General features: G+C 42.7%; 1 protein-coding gene across 1 annotated transcript in view; it reads right to left on the reverse strand.

Annotated features, from left to right (window-relative positions):
• Positions 1-21,566, reverse strand: part of LOC122814292 (SSX family member 2 interacting protein) — a 1,175,977-nt gene that overhangs the window by 1,090,858 nt on the left and 63,553 nt on the right. The gene's annotated exons all lie outside the window — the stretch shown is intronic.

The raw sequence follows: 21,566 nt of genomic DNA on the forward strand, positions 1-21,566 counted from the left end.
ACAGGATTCTGAATTTCTTCATTTAACTCGATTAAATGCTGACCATCTTCTGTTTAAGACAGAAAATAGAAAGACACCTTATTCTCCAGCTTGGTAAATCACATTGAAGCAACTATTTTTTTTTTAAATATCTTTATTATAAAAATGCAAACATGCTTTAATCTGCTTACTTATACTAAATAATAATTTGGCTTAGCAATACATTCAGATGCCTTCACCTCTGAATAAAAGTTCAAATTTTAATCTTCAGCAAGAACCCATAATGTTCAAAACACCAAATCAATCATGAAAATTCATACATCTGTCATCTCACACACCACAAGACATTTTGCAGAAAAGCACACTGCAGTGAAGTACTCACCATAGGTACATATTTAAGACATACTCAAAAATGGATCTGTACTCGAGAGATTCTTAAGCAATATTTATACCACTCGAATTTTTTTTTTCAAACTTATTTTACTGTATTTTTCAACATTTAATATGCAAAAACATACAACATGACATACCTTCATTAACAGATTAACCTTGAACTATCAATTAACAAGATAATGCCTTTTAACTACTAGTCTTGGGATGACGAACTATCAATTAACAAGATAATGCCTTTTAACTACTAGTCTTGGGATGACAGAGTTCTAGTACCCAATGAAAATGCTTCATTTATATAATTAAATTGAATGTTTGGAATAATACAGGCATACATTTAGAATAAGTGGTACATGGCAGGATTCATTTACACATACTATATACAACTATTTACATATAGTGCTACAATTACTTAAGTTGGTGAGTGATCACTTCATTACAATGACAGCCAGAAATGAAATCAGAGACTACTATTTGTTAGAATCTCATGATAGAGTTTGAGAATCAGCACAGGGATAGGATGACAGATGTGTTCTTGTTGTAGCTCATTTCAAAATGTGTTCCAGGATAAGATTTCAGAAGCAGAGACATTTCATGTGATTACTTTTATTACCTATAAATAGTTTGTGAGATATGATATATTTAGAAGCCATGTTAATAAAGCCCTTCCATCTGCGGTGGTGGTGCTGTGGTAGCGTTGTCGCCTCACAGTAAGACGCTGACCAGTTAGACTCTCAGCTAGAGCGTCTTCTGCGTGGAGACATGCATGAATGGGCGTACCTTCGTTGAAGGTTGTGCGTTAGGGCTGGCAATTCAGCACGTAAAAATCAACTGCCAATCATTAGCGGACCAGAGTTCCTCTGTGGTGACCCCTAACCGGGAAAAGCCGAAAGACACAACAACATTAATAAAGCCCTTTCACTCTAGTTTTGACCTGTCAAGCCAGTTTTGGGTGATGTACAGTTTGACATATGCAAATAGAGCAATCAGGATATTCAAGTCAGACTTGGGCATTTCAGCAGGACAAATACAATACAGCAAACTCCCAAGATAGTGTAGATTTCCCATAGGCCATTTTCTGAAGTTTAACCCTTAATGAGTTCCACAGGTTATGTGCATATTTGTAGTACCAGAGAATATGTACAAGGTTCGTGGGATGTGATGGACAAAAAAGGCAGAGGTGCTTGGGAAGAACTTGTTTAGTCATTCTGGAGTATAATAGGCATTATTGTTAATCATTAACTGGGTGTATACAAGCTTCTTGAAGGGGGAGAATTTATGTTATTTAAAGCAAGAGTGAGTTGAACATCAGTTGAATTAGAATTTTTATTTATTTTACATTTGTTGACTGGGCTAGTCTAACTGGATATATGTCCATTTTCAGTACAGGCCCAGGGAGAAAAGCTCCAAGCATGAACAGTGACAAAGTTAACAATATATAAAAAGACATGTAAAAACACAATACAGAGGCAGCATTTGTCAAAAGAAAAATTATAATAAACTTACAACTATAAAAATTCTACTAAAAAAATTATACTAAATACAATAGTAGGTATGAGTAAAACCCAATTAAGAGAGAAAAGCCCTTATGTTTTATCCTCAACTATGAAGAAAAGAGTACTAATTAGATCTAGAGGCATAGGTTAGTGGAGTAGGGAAAGGGGTAAGAGCAGGAAGGGTAAGAAGATATTAGTCTGGGTTAGCACATGGACAAAGCCAATGAGTTTGAAGATGTTCTTTAAGATGTTTTTTAAATAGAGAAGTAGAAGCAAGGGTTGATAATTCTGAAGGAAGCCGATTCCAGTTTTTACCTGCTGTATTTGAGAAAAGTGAGTCACCAGTTTTGTTGTTAGATTTAATTGAGGAAACTAGGAGCTTATTAACAGAGCATAGGGTAGCTAGATTTTTATATGGTGTAATCAGATTAGTGAGGATAGGGGTGTTGTTGGGGTGGTAAAGGATCTTCTGAGTGATAAGTAATTGTTGACAGAGTATATGGTTCTGCAATTCTAGCCATTCAAGTTGTCTGAGGTTGAGGCAGTGGTGAGTTTTAAAGGGGGAGCATGGGATGAATCTAACTATGCTATTATAACAGGTGGAAAGTTTGGAGAGGTTGTTTTTGGATAGGTTAGTATATATAGCAGAGGCATAGAAAAGGGTAGAAATGAGGTGTGTCTGGGCAATAGTTTTCTTGGCAGAGGGGGGTAAGGAAGGTTTTTATTCTATAGAGGGTACCAAGTTTTTTGTTAACAGACTTTATGGTGGAGTTAATATGGGCATTGTAGTTGAGACTATTATCAATTGTTACACCTAGTAGTCGGGTTGTAGTATTTGGGGTTATGTTGGTAGCATTGTTGGAGGTTACAGAGAAGAATGGATTAGGTGATTTATGAGTTGGAGTGAAAAGCAATTTTGTTTTTTTGGGGATTTAGGAGGAGGCAGTGTTGCAGAAACCAGTTTTCAACATTATGAAAAACAATTTGGGTAAGGGATTGGAGAGAGGCTCTATTCTTAGCTGTAGAGATTAAGGTGGAGTCATCTGCATATTGAATGCAGGTGGCTTGAGGTATATTCATGTGTAGATTGTTAATAAATAAGGAAAAAAGAAGGGGACCTAAGATATAACCTTGGGGTACTCCAATATTTACTGGAAGTAATGAAGACAGATTGTTAAGTACTGCTTGCTGCCTATTTTCCAAATAAGATCTAAACCATTGTAATGCTTGTTGATCAAGAGAATGGGCCTTTAATTTGTCTAGAAGTAAGTTATGGTTAACCATATCAAAGGCTTTTGACAGGTCAATAAATAGTACAGAGGAAAAAGAGTTAGTTAAGATTTTTATTTATAGAGTCGGTGAAGGATAAGAGGGCAGTCGTTGTGCTATGGAATGGTCTGAAGCCATGTTGGCAGTTTGCTAGTATGTTATTTTATAGTAGGTGGTTAAGTAGTTGTTTGTGAATGCACTTTTCCATTATCTCAGCTAATGGGGAGAGTAGGGCAATAGGTCGAAAGTTAGAAAGCTCAATAGAAGATCCACATTTATGTAGTAGGATGATGTGGGATACTTTCCATATGGTAGGGATTTTGCCTTCTGAGATAGTTCTGCTAATAAGGATGGAAATGGGATAGTCAATGGCCTTTGTGGCATTATGTAGGTATTCAGATGGGAGACGTTCAGCAGAAGGGGTGCACGGTTTCAGTTTTTGAAGTAGCTTACAGATGACAGATGTTGGTACTGGTTGTATTTGAAAGGTAGGAGATGAAGTCTTGGAGGTATTTAGTGGGGAAGCAGTAAGAGGAGGTAAAAAATTTGCTAGGGTTTGAATGGCTTCTGTAAAGTAGTTATTAAAGGCATCAGGGATCTGGTTGAAATTATTATGCTTGAAACCTGCTGGGGCAGGAGTAGTAGAGTGACCTGTTTATCCCTGACCAGAATTTTTGTGGAGTTTGTTGACTGGTTTGTTGAAGGTGAAGGTAGAAGTCTTTTTTGTCTCTAAGAATAGCCTTCTTGGTGGCATTTCTAAACTGTTTATAGTGGAGGTGATCTGATGGACATTTGGTAGATCTCCATTTAAGCCCAGATTTCATTTCTGAGGAGCATCTTTTGCCTTTGTTTTGTGAGCTATGGGGCAGATTTGGTTCTTATTGTAGTAGAGCGATAAGGTGCATGATAATCTAGGATATGAAGAAAGTTAGTGTTAAAGTAGGTCACAGCCTCATCAAGATCAAGATGGGTCAGTGGTGACCGGTCACAAGCTTGCAGTTCATTTAGGAAGCTGTCTGGATTAAAGAATTTTTTTGAGTGGGAGGTTTTGAGATTATATGTAGTAGTGATATGGACTTTTTGTCTAATAATGTAGGTAAGCATATGGTCGCTGATGTCGTCGGGAAGGGTTCCTGGAGTATAAGTTTCAGGGTGGCTATTAATAAGGATGCAGTCAAGAGTCGTTTCCTTGCTGCTAGGTTTCTGGATTCTAGTAGGAGTGGTTATTAATTATGAGAATCCAAAGAGATTTATGTGGTTAGTAGGCTTAGGGGAAATGCAGGTGGACCAGTCGATGTTAAAAGTCACCCAGTACAATGGTCTCCTGGGGTAGTTGGGTAGAGAGTAAGTTTTCAAGAGTATTGGTATTATTTCCTGGGGGGGGGAGATAGATGCAGATTAGATAGATAGATTTGGAGTTGCTGTTTTGGAGTTTGGTAGTTAGGATTTCAGATTTGGTGTCTAATGAAGGAAGTACATTAAAAGGGGAAATTTGGAGATTAGATTTATAGAGAATGGCTATACCTCCACCTTTTTTGGTTTTACGGTCACATCTAAGGATATTATAGCCAGGAGGGATAATTTCCTGGTCTAGAGTAGATGGTTTCAGCCAAGTCTCTGTAAGACATAGAATATCAAATGAGTGCACATCAAGGAGTGCATGCAGGTGGGAAATTTTATTGTTAATACTTCTAATGTTAAGATGGACTATCAGGAGGGAGTTAGGTGGTTTAGTTAATGTAGAAATGATAGGTAATGTTAAACTGTTAATGTTATTGGTGTAGTCAGTATTGGGGCCAGGGTTTGGATGAATATCACCGTCTAGGAGGGGGTGTTGCTGAGGATATTGTAGAAATTTAAGGATCTTGTAGAAATTGTTAAAATTCTTTTTGGTAGTGAAGTAACATGGGTTGTTCTATGATATTTTGGAAATATATAGTTTGAGGTACAAATTATGTTACTGTGGTTAAGGGAGTAGATGGTAGAAGATGGTAAAGTCTGTTTGGAAGTTATGGTTTTGTTCAGGTAGAGAAAGATTTTCAAAGAAGGTGAGTGAGTAAGGTATGGTAAGAGAGGCTATTAGTGGTAGTTAAGAGGAGTATGTTTGTGCAAATAGTTTTGTGTGTAGGGGCCAAAGTATTAAGTAGATATGAGTTGAGAGTAATTTGTGTGAGTAGGTGAAGTAGAAAGTAGGGGAGAGTGTTGCAAGATATTGAGCAGGGTTTAAATAATGTAAGTAAGAAATAAGTGGAGGTTGTCTAGGAGGTAGATTTAGGATGTAGTCAGTGTATCCCTCCAACATTGAGCATATGTAAGTGAAGACTGGTATTTAATAGCCAAAATTAATTTGTAGGAAGCCAATAGCATCTTATTTTTCAGTTTTAAAACTTTCATTAATTATTGTGCATGGTTTACTTCTTACTCCGTCTGGGATGTCACTAATAGAAGACACCAGTTCTTTAATTTGTCTCAATATTATGGTATATTTGTTGGTTAAGTTTAGATTAGTTTTAATATTGCTTAATGAATTGTCATAGATGTCCAAGACAGTATAGTTCTTCATTTGGAGAAATTGGTTCAAGTTTAACATTTTATTGCCTATCTTCAGGTTTGGGTTTAGAGGGACAGGCTGTAGAAGGACAAGCGTATTCTCAAGATGTAAACAGGAGAAAAGATTTTGAAATGTTTTGATTTTATGTTTGATTAGAATATGTATTTTGGTGTCCTTTAGTATGACTCTATCCATGAAAGGTAAGGTTACAAGATTTGTGTTATGTGTTTTGATATGAGCATGCCATAGCTTGATCCATTGTGGAGTGTGGGTTAAGTTTATAGAGTTATGATCGGCAATTAGAAGGATTCAATAGGCACATATTATATCATAATATAACTTAAAATCCAGTAAACCCAGACCTCCTTTATTTTTTGGGAGTATTAAGTCTTCATAAAGCAATTCTTGGGGTTTTCGGAAACCTGATAAATTTAGTTAAGGTTTTATTAATTTTCTTTAAAAAGTTTATAGGAATAATAGAATTGGTTGCATTTAATTGGTATTAGACTTTGGGAAGAATGCCCATTTTTATTACTGCTACTCTGCACAAGACAGGAAGTCTCATGTTTTTCCATCTATCCAGATCATGTTTGATATTTGTCCAACTTTTTTAGAATGTTATTTTGAAGAGAGTTTTTTTTTTATTGTGAACAAACTTTATACCAAAGTACTTAAAATCATATTTTGAATTAACTGCAGTAACTGGAAAGTGAGATGGGTTGTGTTTTAATGGGAAAGATAAGAGACTTTGAGTGGTTAACTTCATAATTAGAGGTTTTCGAGAAGATCTTGATATTTTTTTAAATTTTATTTAAATCAGAATTAGGTAACTGGAAGCATATGTTGATATCAGCAAAGGCTGACAACAGCAGGTTGTTGTTTAGTATCCTGGGAATATGATGAAAGATTTTTTGTGATAGATAAATAAATATTGGCTCAACATAAATGTTAAAGAGATATGCTGAAAGGGGGCAGACTTGTCTTGTACCATTAATTTATTTTATTCTGCTAGAGCAAGATTTATTTATAAACAGTGTGGTGAAAGAGTTATAAAGTATTTTAATTATTTTTATGACTTTGTTTGGAATGTTGAAATGCTGTAAGGTCAAAAATAAGTCCAAGTTCTTCTTCTTTCGTATGCTCCTGTTAGAGGTCGCCACATCGGATCATCCGTTTCGATTTCTTCCTGTCCTCTGCATCTTGCTCCGTCACACCAACCACCTGCGTGTCCTCTCTCACCACATCCATAAACCTCATCTTAGGACTTCCTCTTTTCCTGTTACCTGGCAGCTTCATCCTTAGCATCTTTTTCCCCAACATACTGCCAATCATTAGTGGAGTTCCACTGTGGCAACCCCTAACCGGGAAAAGCCGAAAGACTACACACACACACACACACACACACACACACACACACACACACTGCATCCCTCGTCAGCACATGTCCAAACCAACGTAATCTTGCCTCTCGTTGCTTTGTCTCCAAACCTTCTAACCTGATCTGACCCTCTAATATACTTATTCCTACTCCTGTCCACCCTCGTTGCACCCAGTGCAAATCTTAACATCTTTAACTCTGCCACGTCCAGCTGCGACTCCTGCCTTCTTGTCAATGCTGCAGTCTCCAACACATATAACATAGCTGGTCTCACTACCCTCTTGTAGACCTTCCCTTTCACTCTTACTGGTAGTCATCTGTCACAAATCACTCCTAACACTCTTCTCCACCCACTCCATCCTGCCTGTACTCTCCTTTACCTCTTTTCCACACTCACCATTACTTTGAACTGTTGATCCCAAGTATTTAAACTCATCCACCTTCGCCACCTCTACTCCCTGCATCCTCACCATTCCTCTATTCTCCCTCTCATTCACATACATATATTCTTTCTTAGTCCTGCTGACCTTCATTCCTCTTCTCTCTAGAGCATATCTCCACCTCTCCAGGGTCTCCTCCACCTGTCCCCTACTTTCACTACAGATCACAATATCATCTGCAAACATTATAGTCCACGGGGACTCCTGTCTGATCTCGTCTGTCAACGTGTCCATCACCATTGCAAATAAGAAGGAGCTTAGAGCTGATCCTTGATGTAATCCCAACTCCACCTTAAATGCACCCGTCACTCCCAATGCAGACCTCACCGCTGTCACACTACCCTCGTACATACTCTTACATACTTCAGACACTCCCGACTTCCTCATACAATACCACAACTGTTCTCTAGGCACCCTGTCATATGCTTTAAGTCCACAAAGACACAATGCAACTCCTTCTCACCTTCTCTGTACTTCTCCATCAACACTCTCAGAGCAAACATCTCATCTGTAGTGCTCTTTCCTGGCATGAAACCATACTGCTGATCACTAATTATCACCTCCCTTCTTAACCTAGCTTCCACTACTCTTTCCCGGAACTTCATGCTGTGACTGATTAATTTAATCCCTCTGTAGTTACTACAGCTCTGCACATCACCCTTATTCTTACAAATCGGTACCAAAACACTTTCTCCATTCCTCAGGCATCCTCTCTCACCTTCCAAGATTGCATTAAACAATCTAGTTAAAAACTCCACTGCCATTTCACCTAAACACCTCCATGCTTCCACAGGTATGTCATCTGGACCAACAGCCTTTCCATTCTTCATCCTCTTCATAGCTATCCTTACTTCCTTCTTGCTAATCCACTGCACTTCATGATTCACTATCCGTACATCATCCAACCTTCTCTCCCTCTCATTCTCTTTATTCATCAGCCCCTCAAAGTACTCTTTCCATCTGCTCAACACACTCTCCTCGCTTGTGAGTATGTTTCCCTCATTATCCTTTATCACCCTTACCTGCTGCACATCTTTACTAGCTCGGTCCCTCTGTCTAGCCAATCGGTACAGGTCCTTTTCTCCCTCCTTAGTGTCCAACCTTTCATACAACTCTTCGTATGCCTTACCCTTAGCCTTCGCCACCTTTCCCTTTGCCATGCACCTCACCTCCTTATACTCCTGTCTACTTTCTTCATCTCTCTGACAATCCCACTTCTTCGCCAACCTCTTTCTCTGTATACTCTCCTGTACTTCCTCATTCCACCACCAGGTCTCCTTGTCCTCCTTCCCCTATCCAGATGTCACACCAAGCACCTTTCTAGCTGTCTCCCTTACCAGCTCTGCTGTAGTTACCCAGCTATTCGGTAACTCTTCACTGCCACATAGTGCCTGTCTTAACTCTTCCCTGAACTCCACCCACATAGTGCCTGTCTTAACTCTTCCCTGAACTCCACCTCACAATTACCCTTTTTCGATTTCCACCATTTGATCCTTGGTGCTGCCCTCACACTCCTCCTCCTCTTCTTGATCACCAATGTCATCCCACAACTGCCTAACTACACTTTCCCCCGCGACCACTTTAGCCTCCAATCTCCTTCAGACTGGCCCTTATACATAAGATATAATCCACCTGTGTGCATCTTCCTCCACTCTTGTATGTCACCCTATGCTCCTCCCCCTTGTTAAAATACATATTCACCACAGCCATGAGCATCCTTTTCACAAAATCCACTACCATCTGACCTTCTGCATTCCTTTGCTTAACACCATACCTACCCATCCCTTCCTCATCCCCTCTGTTCCCTTCAACATGCCCATTGAAATCTGCTCCAATCAGCACTCTCTCACCCTTGGATACAATCACCACTTCATCCAACTCACTCCAAAATTTTTCTTTCTCATCCATCGCACACTCAACTTGTGGAGCATATGCACTAACAACATTCATCATTACGCCATCAATTTCCAGCTTCATAAACATCACTCTATCCGACACTCTTTTCACCTCCAAAACACTCTTCGCATACTGTACCTTCAGGATAACCCCTACGGCATTTCTCCTCCCATCCACACCATGATAAAACGAATTGAACCTGCCTCCGATACACCTAGCCTTGCTCCCCTACCATCTGGTCTCTTGCACACACAATATATCAACCTTCCTTCTGTCCATATCAGCTAGCCCTCTTCCCTATACCAGTCATACTGCCAACATTCAAAGTTCCGACCCTCACTACCACAGTCCTAGCCTTTACCTGCCTTAGGGCATGCCTTGCCCCTCTTCTCCTCCTTCGGTCAACAGTAGTCCAATTTCCACCAGCACCCTGTTGGCCAACAGTACTGGTGGCGGTCATTGTTAACCAGGGCCTCGACCGATCCAGTACATATATCTGTACTTTTGTCCACATGCATGATTGGGCAAAATTTTACGCTGAATGCCCTTCCTGACGCAACTCTCCCCATTTATCTGGGCTTGGGACCGGCACAAAGAAATGCACTGGCTTGTGCATCCCCAGTGGCTGGGTTAAAAATAAGTCCAAGTTAACTCTGTCAAATGCCTCAGTGGCATCAAGTGCTAGAAGACATCTGGGGAGCCAAAAGCTGCTTGGCTGCATCCAACGTGAAGGTATCTCAAGTCTGTCTCACCTTCATAAAAGCTGCTTGTTCTGAGATGTAATTGCAGGTAATACTTTAAGTCTATTCGCTAGTATTGTGGAAAGAATTTTTATATCTACATTTATAAGAGATATTGGTCTGGAGTTTGTTGGAATGGTTTTATCAGTGTTGGGCTTATGTATAAAGACAGTCGTGGAGTGTTCAGGTACAAGTCCTTGAAACCAAATTTGCTAATATGATTGTAGACTTTAAGAAGGACAGGAATAAATTTGGGGACAAATGTTTTGTAGAAGTTTGAAGTAAAGCCGTCAGGACCAGGACTTTGTTTTTGTGTAAGCTTTTAACTGTGTCCGTAATCTCTTCTGATACAACGGGGGCTTCCAAAAGCTCAATTTGATGTTTTTCTATTTTTGGGAAAAAAGAAGTTATGTACTCACAATAACTTTCCATCTGAGTAATTAGACTTCATTTGTCATCAACAAACGAGATGTCTGATCCGGATCAGACCAGAGACATCAGTTTCACCAGCATCTGATCCGAGATCCAAGCTCCTCCCCTAACCCATAATACCCCTCCATCTCCTTTCTTCCCTCCGATCGAGTTTGCTATACCCCAAACATGAACCCGACCCTAAAAACCTTCACAAACATGGTAAAAAGGGAGAGCCGCAAGGCACCCTCTCATGTCTGCCAAGACAGAAAGTGCCAAGAGAAGGTCAGGGGAAGGAAGGAGGGACAGCTGATGACAAATTATGTCTATCTACGCAGATGGAATGTTATGGTGAGTACATAACGTGTTTATCTGAAGTAGTTAACTTCATTTGATCAACAACCTGCGGGACAGTTCCCAGCTACCAGCAAAAAAACTCTGGGTGGCCCTCATGGAAGGTCATTTCGGAGCACCGCAGAGCCAAAGGATGGTCTCCCTCTGGAAACCATGTCCAATTTATAATGAGAAATAAAAGTATGAGATGAGGACCAAGTAGCCACCAAACAAATATTGTCCAAAGCCACTAGCTGACGTAGCCATAGACCTGGTAAAATAGGCATTTATCCTACCCAGAAGAGACATGTTTTTATGTTTGTAAACCTGAAGGATGCATAGGGAAATCTATCTGGCAATAGTCACCTTAGAAACTGGTTTGCCCATAAAGGGTGTAGCAAAGGACACAAACAACTGGTCAGACTTGCAGTGGGGGCTTTAGTTCTGTGCAAGTAGAAGCGCAATTGTCTATGCACGTCTAACAAATGCAATTTATATTCACCCCTGTTCTGAAAATTTGGAAAAAAAAAAAACAGGTAAGTTGATTGATATTTGTCTCCGTAGCCACTTTAGGTAGAAAGTAAGGATTAGCACGAAGGGAAACACTTTCTTTATGAAAGATCATATATGGAGGTTTTACAGATAATGCTTGAAGTGCCAATACCCTCCTAGCTGAGGTAAATAGAAGTTATGTTCTTACCATAACGTTCCATGTTAGTTGTCTTCTTCTCGCCTTCTTCTTGCTGGATGGGTTCGGAGCCGACCTCGGCTCCACTGCCACTCTAAAAGCTCGAGAGTTGGTTCCACCGGCTCGAGGCTCCCCTTATATCCCACAATGCTAGGCGAGAGTTACCTCAGATCTCGTTTGTAAGCTAACCCCAGCTTATAATAGTAACAGAATAACTCTAAACAGAGTCCACCTCTAACAACAGGGAGAAAGAAGGGTGACCTACATCCTGATTCAGGAGATATGCAAGCAGCATATGCCTAAAAAAGAGGTGGTAGAAAGAGAGGTCACAATCACAACTCCTCTAGGTCTGTCCAGGCCAGGGGGAAGGAGGGTGGGACGCAAGAAGAAGGCGAGAAGACAACTAACATGGAACGTTATGGTAAGAACATAACTTCTATATGTTAAGTTGTCTCTCGCCTTCATTCTTGCTGGATGGGACCGGCCCCTAGCACCTTGTCCCGGTGGCCTAACGGAACAGACTCCTGAGAACAGTGGAACCAAAGTTAGCTCTATGCCTAGAAGCTAAATCCAACTTATAATGAGAAATGAAAGTGTGAGGAGTAGCCCAAGTAGCCGCTGCACAAATGGTGTCAATAGGCAGTCTGTCTTGGAAGGCTAAGGAAGTAGCCAAAGCTCTGGTAGAATGGGCCTTAGGTTTATTAGGCAGCTTTTGGTGTCTAATCTCATAAACAAGGGTAATCAGATGTAAGCCATCTAGATAATGATACCTTTGAAACTGAAAGTCCCTTTCTGCCTTCTGCATAGGAGATAAACAGTTGGTCAGATTTTCTGAATTGTTTTGTTCTATCCAAATAGTACCTCAACTGACGATGAACATCTAGCCAGTGTAATTTTTGTTCAGACCTATTGGAATATTCTGGAAAAAAGACAGGGAGGTCAATGCTTTGATTTAGATTTGACGTTGAGACTACCTTAGGCAAAAAGGACGGGTTGGTTCGTAAGGATACCCTGTCCTTATGGAACAATAGATAAGGAGGTCGACAGCTGAGTGCATGAAGTTCTGAGACTCTTCTAGCTGAAGTAATAGCTACCAGAAAAAGAGTCTTCCATGATAGCAATTTTAAAGAACAGGAGGCTGCAGGTTCGAAAGGGGGTAGAATCAAAGAAGTAAGAACTAAATTTAGGTCCCAAGGAGAAGGAGGATTTCTTATAGGAGGTCTGAGAAGAAAAACTCCTTTCAAAAAGGCTTTGCAAAGCTTGTGGGACATTAAGGCAGACTCAGAAATACCCACATGAAAGTTAGAGATAGCTGCCAATTGAACTTTAAGAGTAGAAGGAGATGAACAGTACAGTTTTGTACCTACCATAAATGTAGATGTTCGAAGATCCACATTGCTGCAGTCCTAACACTTGGGTAGTCCGCTGTCCCAGTCGGCCCGAATACCAAAGTATATGGCTGACGTCGGTCAAGGCGCATTAGTCTGACGTCAGGACGTCAGGGTACAAATGCGCATGACCGACGTCATATCCTCAGTCTTTTCTTGCCCCAGATGTCAGAAGACCCTAAAAAGATAAGGCTAAAACCAAAAACACCACACACTCCTGCACCAAATATATATACAATATATACAAATTTACAAGAGTATAACCTCACCCACACAACCACCCCTAAACACAGAGGGAAGGAGGGAGGATTGACTGCAGCAATGTGGATCTTCGAACATCTACATTTATGGTAGGTACAAAACTGTACTATGTTCTTCATACCACATTGCTGCAGTCCTAACACTTGGGTAGAATCCCAAAGCAGAGGTAAGGGAGGCTGGCAAATCATAAGGAAGCAGGAGCTGACAACATGCCCTGCAAAATAGCCGTGGCAAAACCAGCCCTAGATTTAGAGTAGAGAGGAAGGTGGTAATGCTTAGAGAAAGTATGCACTGAACTCCAAGTAGCTGCCTCCAAAATATCCTTAGTTGCCACCCCCTTAGAAATGCTGTAGAAGTGGCAGTAGCCCTAGTGGAATGAGGCCTAATCCCAGCTGGAATCTCCTTGCCATGATGGGAATAACAAAATGCAATGCAAAACCCAATCCACTTAGAAATAGTTTGTTTTGACACAGGCTTGCCCTGAGAACTCAAAGCAAAAGAAACAAACAACTGCTGAGACTGCCTAAAATCCTTAGTCCTGCTTAAATAATAACGCAACTGCCTGTGTACATCTAAAGTGTGCAAAATCTTTTCCCCTTATTTTGGGATCTGCATAAAAGGTAGGCAAATGAATAGTTTGGTTTAAAGCCACACTAGAAACCACTTTAGGCATAAAGGAAGGATTAGTACGTAAAGATACCCTATCCTTATGAAAAATCAGGAAAGGCTCAACCGCCATAAGGGCCTGCAATTCAGACACCCTTCTTGCAGATGTAATGGCTAACAAAAAGCAGTCTTCCATGACAAATATTTCAATTCAGCAGTAGCTGCAGGCTCAAAAGGTTGTAGAGTGAGTTTCTCCAACACAAAATTGAGGTCCCAAGCAGGAGTAGGAGCTCTACGTGGGGGTCTTATATTCTTTGCCCTCTAAGAAATTGCTTGAACAAAGGATGAGAAAACAATGGTGGGTCACAATCATAGTGAGCTGAAATTGCTGCAGCATGAATCTTAATGGAAGAGAAAGACAAACCTTTGTCCAATAACTCAGTAAGATATTGAAGAGCCACACTCAAATTCGGCTCAGAAACATCCAAATCCTTTGCTGCACACCAAAATAAAAATCTCTTCCATTTTCCTGCGTACACTTTCCTTGTACTAGGTCTTCTGGCTTCCATAATCACATTCAAAACTTGTTGAGGAAGCTGAGACCTGCTATGGTTCAAAACAGAATATGCCAAGCTGTTAGATGAAGAGAGTGAAGCTTGACATTGAGCAGATGCCCGTCCTTCTGAGACAATAGGTGTGGAATCAAAGGTAAGGGCCATGGAGGCTTCCTTACCAGACTCCTCAGCAATGGGTACCAGTGCTGTCGAGGCCAATCCGGAGCTATTAAAATCATCCTTGGCTTGTCTTGTCTGACCTTTAGAAGTACCTTTGGGAGGAGAGGCAGAGGTGGAAAGGCATACACATGAAGATTTTTCCAACTGAAAGAAAGAGCATCCACTTTCCAGGCTGTGTGATGAAACCTTTTCGCAAAACTTTGGCAGCTGGTGGTTTAGTGGAGAAGCGAACAGATCTATGTCTGGAGTTCCCCATGACACTGTCAATGTCTGAAATACATGAAGATCCAGTTTCCACTGTGGGGATCCATGATTTGCCTGCTTAACACATCTGCTAAGGAGTTCTGTGCTCCTGGCAGAAACCTTGCTTGAAGATTCAGCTGCAAGCTTAACGCAGTCTCCCACAAAATCATTGCTTGCCTGCATAGAGGATAAGAATGTGTTCCCCTTGTTTGTTGATGTACCACATGACAGTTGTGTTGTCTGTTAGAATCAACACCTGCCCTGGAAGAAGTAAATCCTTGAAAGCCAGTAATGCAAACTGGACTGCTAACATCTCCTTCATGTTGATATGTAGATGCTGCAGTCTGGCAGGCCACTTGTCTTGTATCCAATTTCCATTCAGATGAGCTCCCAAGCTGTGTCTGAGGCATCTGTCGTTAGAATCTGACTCGCCTCTGGCCGGGTCACAGAGAGTCCCTTGTTTAGGTGACATTCCTGAGCCCACCACAAAAATTCCTTTTGAATGCAAGGTATTATTTGAATGACAGTGTCCAAATCCTGGCAGTGCTGTGTCCATACATTTTTGAGATACCATTGTAGCTTCCTCATATGCAGTTTGGCATTGGGAAGTACCAGAATACAAGATGCCATGAACCCTAAGGCTTGAAGGACTGTCCTTGCAGTCAGCCCGGACTGATGAGATAGTTGATGGAAGTAAAGAGAACGATTCTTTTGTTTGTCCGGGGTTAAAAAGGCCATCTGGGTTGCTGTATTCAGTCTCACACCCAGAAAGCACATGTCTTGAGAGGGTACTAGACTGGACTTTATTTCATTCACAGAATACCCTAGGCATCCTAGCACTGCTATCACATATTCCAAATGCTGAAGCACGTCCCTTCCTTGAGCCAGAATCAGGCAATCGTCCAGATAAGGATAGATTTGTATTCCTTTTAGCCTGAAGAAAGCTATCACTGGAGCCAGAACCTTTGTGAATACTCTGGGCGCAGTAGATAAGCCAAAGGGCAATGCAGAGAACTGATAATGAGAATTCCCAGCTCGAAAACGCAGACACTTCCTGCAAATTAGTCTGATAGGAACATGAAGGTAAGCTTCCTTGAGATCCAAAGTTACCATCCAGTGATCTTTGCCCAGCAGAGGTAAAAGCTGTTGTAACGTCAACATTTTGAACTTGGGAATGTCCAGATAAGTGTTGAGGATAGACAGATCCAAAATTGGTCTCCACGTGTTCCCCTTTTTTGGTACTAGGAACAGGCGAGAATAAAATCCTAGGCCCCTTTCTGGCACAGGAACCGGCTGAATGGCCCCTATTTGGAGCAACAGAGAAATTTGCTTGTGAGCCTCTTTCCTTTGTCGAGGAGGAATGTCTGGCATGCCTTTGAAAGGAGGCAAGGTATGGAAATAAAACCTGTAACCGTGGTGAATGATATCCAATACCCATCTGTCTTGGGTAATTAAACTCCAGTTTTCTTTGAAAAGTGCCAACCTTCCTCCCAAAGGTGCTGCCAGCCGAGAAGATTCTGGCAACTGAAAAGGCAGGTCATTGTGTCTGTTTATGAAAGGACTGACCCCTGCCCTCACCAGAAGACTGAGCAGGTGAACTCCCTGTTCTAGGCCTAAAAGAACCTTGAGCTCTGCCTCTACCACGTCTAGACCTACCCCTAGACTGGGAATCATAAGCAGGATATGTCCACCCCTTGGTAGGCCAATTTCTACTAAACTTCGGAGGCTGAACCTGCAAAAAATCTTTAACAGTCTGCATAGACTTAGCCTTGTCTTCCATTTTCTTTAGAACTGCTTCCACAGGCGAACCAAACAACACATCAGATTGTAAAGGAGCATCTAAAATCCTTGTTTTCACATGCTCAGCTAAATTCTGATCCCTCAACCAGGCGTGCCTGCGAAGAACCGAACCAGTGGCAGCCACCCTCAAGAGGCCTGCACAGCATCAAAACCACATTGCAAAGAATGCTTACCCACCTGTTCAGAAACATGAACTAAATCCTGCAACTCTTTACACTCAATACCTTCCGCCAAAGCATCTACCTTAGACTTTAATTGTGAAAGGAGATAATTTTGGTATTTCAACATGTGAAACTGGCAATTCAAAGCTCTCATGGCCAAAGTGGAAGAAGTATACACTTTCTTTCCCCATCTATCCAAAGCCCTAGCCTCTTTATCTGGAGGAACAGGATTTTTAACAACAGAAGCCCTAACACCTTTAGGCCCCTGTGAAACAGTTTCTGGGTCTGCCCTAGGACTCTTAAAAAGATACTTATGAGCTTCGGGCACCCTATAATATCTATCCGGTTTAACTGGAGCAGGAGGCAAAGAGTCAGGGTTCAGAAAAGCCTCTGCAAAAACATCCTCTACCACATCTAGAACAGGAGGTATAGCTAAAGGCCTATGCTGGGGTAGAAACAAAAATTCCCTAAGCCTTTTCCTGGAATCAGAGAAATCCTGACCTTCCCATTTAAAATGCTCCCTCATGGAATGAAGAGTCTCTGAAAATGAAAAATCCTCAGGAGGAGAAGCAGAAGGAGTAGAATCATCTACATCAGAATCAGAGTAAGGGGAATACTCCTGCAAGTCTTCAGCCGAAGACTCAGAAGCATCCGAACACTGCTCAAAACTCCCAAGCTCAGGTTCCACCCTAGGCCTCTTATCAGGAGGGGGCATAGAACCTCTAATCATTGTAATCAAATCTTCTGCCATCTTAAGCATATGCTTCTTAGGTACAGACCCTGAAGAACTAGGGGTAACTCCTGAAACAAAACCTGGCCTGCCCCTGGGAGAAGCCTTGGAAACAGCAGGGCAGGGCCTAACCACCTTAGGAAGGGAGGGAAGAACAGCTACCTGAGAAGCCCCTTCCGCCTGGCCTACCTCCTGAGAGGTCACATCTTGCAGTAATAAAGTCTCTCCTCGGGATTCCAAAGAAATTTCTGGCTGAACCCCTGGCTCCACCGAGCCCTCTAAAGAACCGACGTCCGGGACGGACGGTTCTTCCAGCCTAGGCTTTGCTGTTTTGTCCTTGCACTTTTTTGACGAAGCGGGCGTCGGAGCATCCGACGGCATTTTATAATTACACCGCTTCCCAAAAACTAACCTGGCACAATCTAATCTTCTCTTAATAGTGCGTTTGTTAAATCTAGCACAAGAGCGACAGCCAACAACGTCGTGCTCAGGCCCTAGGCAAGGTATACACAAGGTATGGTAATCCCTATGAGGTATCTGTTTCCCACAAGAAATACAGTTACTCACTTTTTCTGACATCCGGTAAAATACTGAGGCAAGAAAAAAACAAAATAATCCCCAACGGGGTACTTAGCCAATTTGGATTCGGTCTGAAACTCCGACTTCGGAAAATCTCAGAACGCCAACCTGCACTTGCAAAACTGCTTCTGCATCGGACCATGCGGCAAAAAAGACTGAGGATATGACGTCGGTCATGCGCATTTGTACCCTGACGTCAGACTAATGCGCCTTGACCGACGTCAGCCATATACTTTGGTATTCGGGCCGACTGGGACAGCGGACTACCCAAGTGTTAGGACTGCAGCAATGTGGTATGAAGAACATCTGCATGGAAGAGTTCAGCTAGAAAATCAAGGACTATTTGGATGGAAGCAGTGAAAGGATCAATGTCCCTTCCTTGAGCCCAATATGCGAAACGTTTCCACTTACTCAAATAAATCTTCCTAGTGGAAGATTTATGGGAAGCTATCAAAATATCTCGAACAGAGTGAGAAAATTGAGGAAGCCTGGCTAAGGTTGGAACTGGAGGAACCAAGCAGTGAGGTTCAGAGAGGGGAGGGAGCGATGTAACTGACCCAATTGATAGATCAAAAGGTCTGGAACTAGATCCAGATGCCAAGGTCGCTCCAGTAGAAATTGATGTAGAAAGGGGAACCACACCTGTCGAGGCCAGTAAGGAGCAATGAGGATCAACGAGGCCTTCTGAGCGATAGCTTTCTGTATCACTTGAGAGATTAGTGGGAAGGGAGGAAATGCATACAGAAGTCCCCGGGGACAAACTTGGACTAGAGCGTCTCTGCTGGGTTGGCCTGGTAAAGGGAATAGGGTGAAATAATGTCTGCACTTGCTGTTTTGGGGAGTAGCAAAAAGATCGCAGCAAGGCTGACCCCACTTGAGAAAAATCTCTCACAACAGAGTCTTTCAGAGACCACTCGTGAGGCATGAGGATAGCTCTGCTCAATTTGTCCGCTATTTGATTGGACTTCCCGGGGATGTGCATTGCTATCAGAAAACGCTGAGAAGAAATCGCCCATTCCCACAATCTGAGTGCTTCTCGACACAGGGTAGGACCTGGTTCCGCCTTGTTTGTTGATGTACCACACTACAGACATATTGTCTGTCTGGATTGCAATCGTTCCCAAGGAGAGAGTCTTGAAGGGCTTGCAACGCTAAAAGCACTGCTCTCATCTCCAGAACATTTATGTGCAAGTGGCATTCGTCTGGTTCCCATATGCCCTGGACCGTCCTGCCCTGATAATGCCCCCCCCACCCGATCAGCGAGGCGTCCGCTGTCAGAGTAGCAACCGGAGGGGGAGGGACAAAGGGTCTTCCCAACCAGAGCTGAGGGGAAGACATCCACCACATGAGATGATTTCTGCACGCCTGCGTGATCATAATGGTGTGGGACATTGGAAGTTGCTGGTATGACCATTGTGTAAAGAGCATCCATTGAAGGATTCGCATGTGGAATCTGGCTAATGGAAGCAGAGGTATGGCAGCCGCCATAATTCCCAACACTTTCAGAACTAACCTGGCTTTGATTCTGTTGTTGTTGAAAAGGAGTGAGACCAGTCTGTGTATGTCTGTTATTCTCTGATCTGTTAGCCTCGCAGACATGTCTACTGTGTCTAGATTTGCGCCTATGAAGGTAATAGTACGACAAGGCGACAAAACAGACTTTTCGCAATTTATTGAAATGCCTAACTTTTGACAAATGCGAAAAGTGTAATCCCTGGCCATCAGAAGGGAATGCTTGGTGGGAGCTGTGAGGAGCCAGTCGTCCAAATATGGAAACACCTGGAATCCTTGTCTCAGGTGAGAAGCTACCACTGCCATGCATTTGGTAAACACCCGGGGGGCAGTGGTGAGACCAAAGGGCAGGGCCCTGAATTGAAAATGACTGGTTCCCAGCCTGAAGCGGAGGAATCTTCTGGAGCGTCTGTTCATTTTTATGTGCTAGTACGCATCCCGAAGGTCTATAGAGCACATCCACTTTTCTTTTCCCAATAGGGGAAGGATGGACTGCAGCGTGACCATCCGAAATCTTGTTTTCTTGACTGATCTGTTCAAGATACTGAGATCTAAAATTGGTCTCCAGTCCCCTGTTTTCTTTGGAACTAAAAAGAACCTTGAGTAGATTCCGGATCCTTGCTGGTCTGCTGGAACTGGCTGAATTGCTCTTTGCAAGCAGTTTTGAAATTTCCAAAACCGCTAGATCCCTTTGCGCGGGTGGAACATCTGGAAGGGATTTTTTTGATTGTTTCGGAATGCGAAGAAAGGCGATAGAATAGCCTTCGGAAATGACGGACTGTACCCATTTGTCTTGAGTCAGGGATAGCCAGGCTTTTGGGTACAGTGACAACCTTCCCCCGACTGCCTCCGAAGGTGGGCAGCCGGGCAACACCTCAGGGATGCTGAAAGGGCTTATCAGAGAAGGCTTCTCGATTGCCCTGGTTCTTCGGACCCCCCCTGCCTCGAGGGTGACGTCTACCATTGTTATTCCCGCCTCTGCCTCTGGCGGGGTAACGACTTTGTGCGTCAGGCGAAGTCCCTTGATTTTGTTTACGGAACCACATTTTCCCACTTTTCTGGCCTTTGGGGTAAGGCCTAGGAGTAGAAAAACGGACTCCGACGGCAGAAAGAGTCTTGCCATCAGTCTCGCACCTAGTCAAGGTTTCTTTCACTTGAGGACCAAAGAGAGATGATCCATCAAACGGGAGTTAGTGAAAGACGCCTTGAAGGGTCCAAAATTGCATAGCCGCATCCAGGCATGCCTACGTAAGGCCACACCTGTCCCTGCGGCCTACTCGCCCATCAGCCGCATAAGAAAGGAGGCGCATGGAGGAGTTGGCTATGGAGTTAAGGGTAGCCAGCTGAGTGTTCATTTTATCTTGAAAACCCGCAGCTGTAGGATCCTTCAACATGTCACTCGCTTTAATCAAGTCCCTTTGAAGACGAGTGAAATGGCACAGGTAGTACAGCTTAACGATAGTAAATGTCGCTGACGAAAACATCCGCTTCCGCACCTGTCCATGGACCTAGATTCCTTGTTAGGTGGATGGACAGGTACTGAAGGATCAGCTAGTTCCTTCTTAGTGGCAGCAGCTACCACCATAGCATCCACAGAAACTCCTTTTGTCAAGAACTGCTTGTCTGCTGGTGCCGTTATGAATTTGGAGGGTCTCCTGGGAGTGGGGTCCACTGAATCAGGAGCCGCCCATGGCTTTTAGCAACCACCTGCATGAGGGGTCAAAGGGGACACCCAGGAGGTGGAAGGGCGAGAGCCAAACGCCTCAAGATATACAGATTCATCCTCCGAAGGGTTAAGGGCTGGCCAATTTCCCCTCTGTTTCAGGATCTCTAGAATGTCTGCAAAAGAGACATCTTCAGAAGGGGAACGGGGGGAACCCTCGGAATCATCTAAATCTGTGTCAGATGTGATGGACTCAGGTGAGTCAATGTGTTTCCTCTTACACTTCCTCTTCCGAGGGGCTCTTCTGCGAAATCAGGA

The sequence above is a fragment of the Protopterus annectens genome, chromosome 10.part0 (genome assembly GCF_019279795.1).
Source record: "Protopterus annectens isolate FY-2018-M chromosome 10.part0, PAN1.0, whole genome shotgun sequence".
Lineage (NCBI taxonomy): Eukaryota > Metazoa > Chordata > Ceratodontiformes > Protopteridae > Protopterus > Protopterus annectens.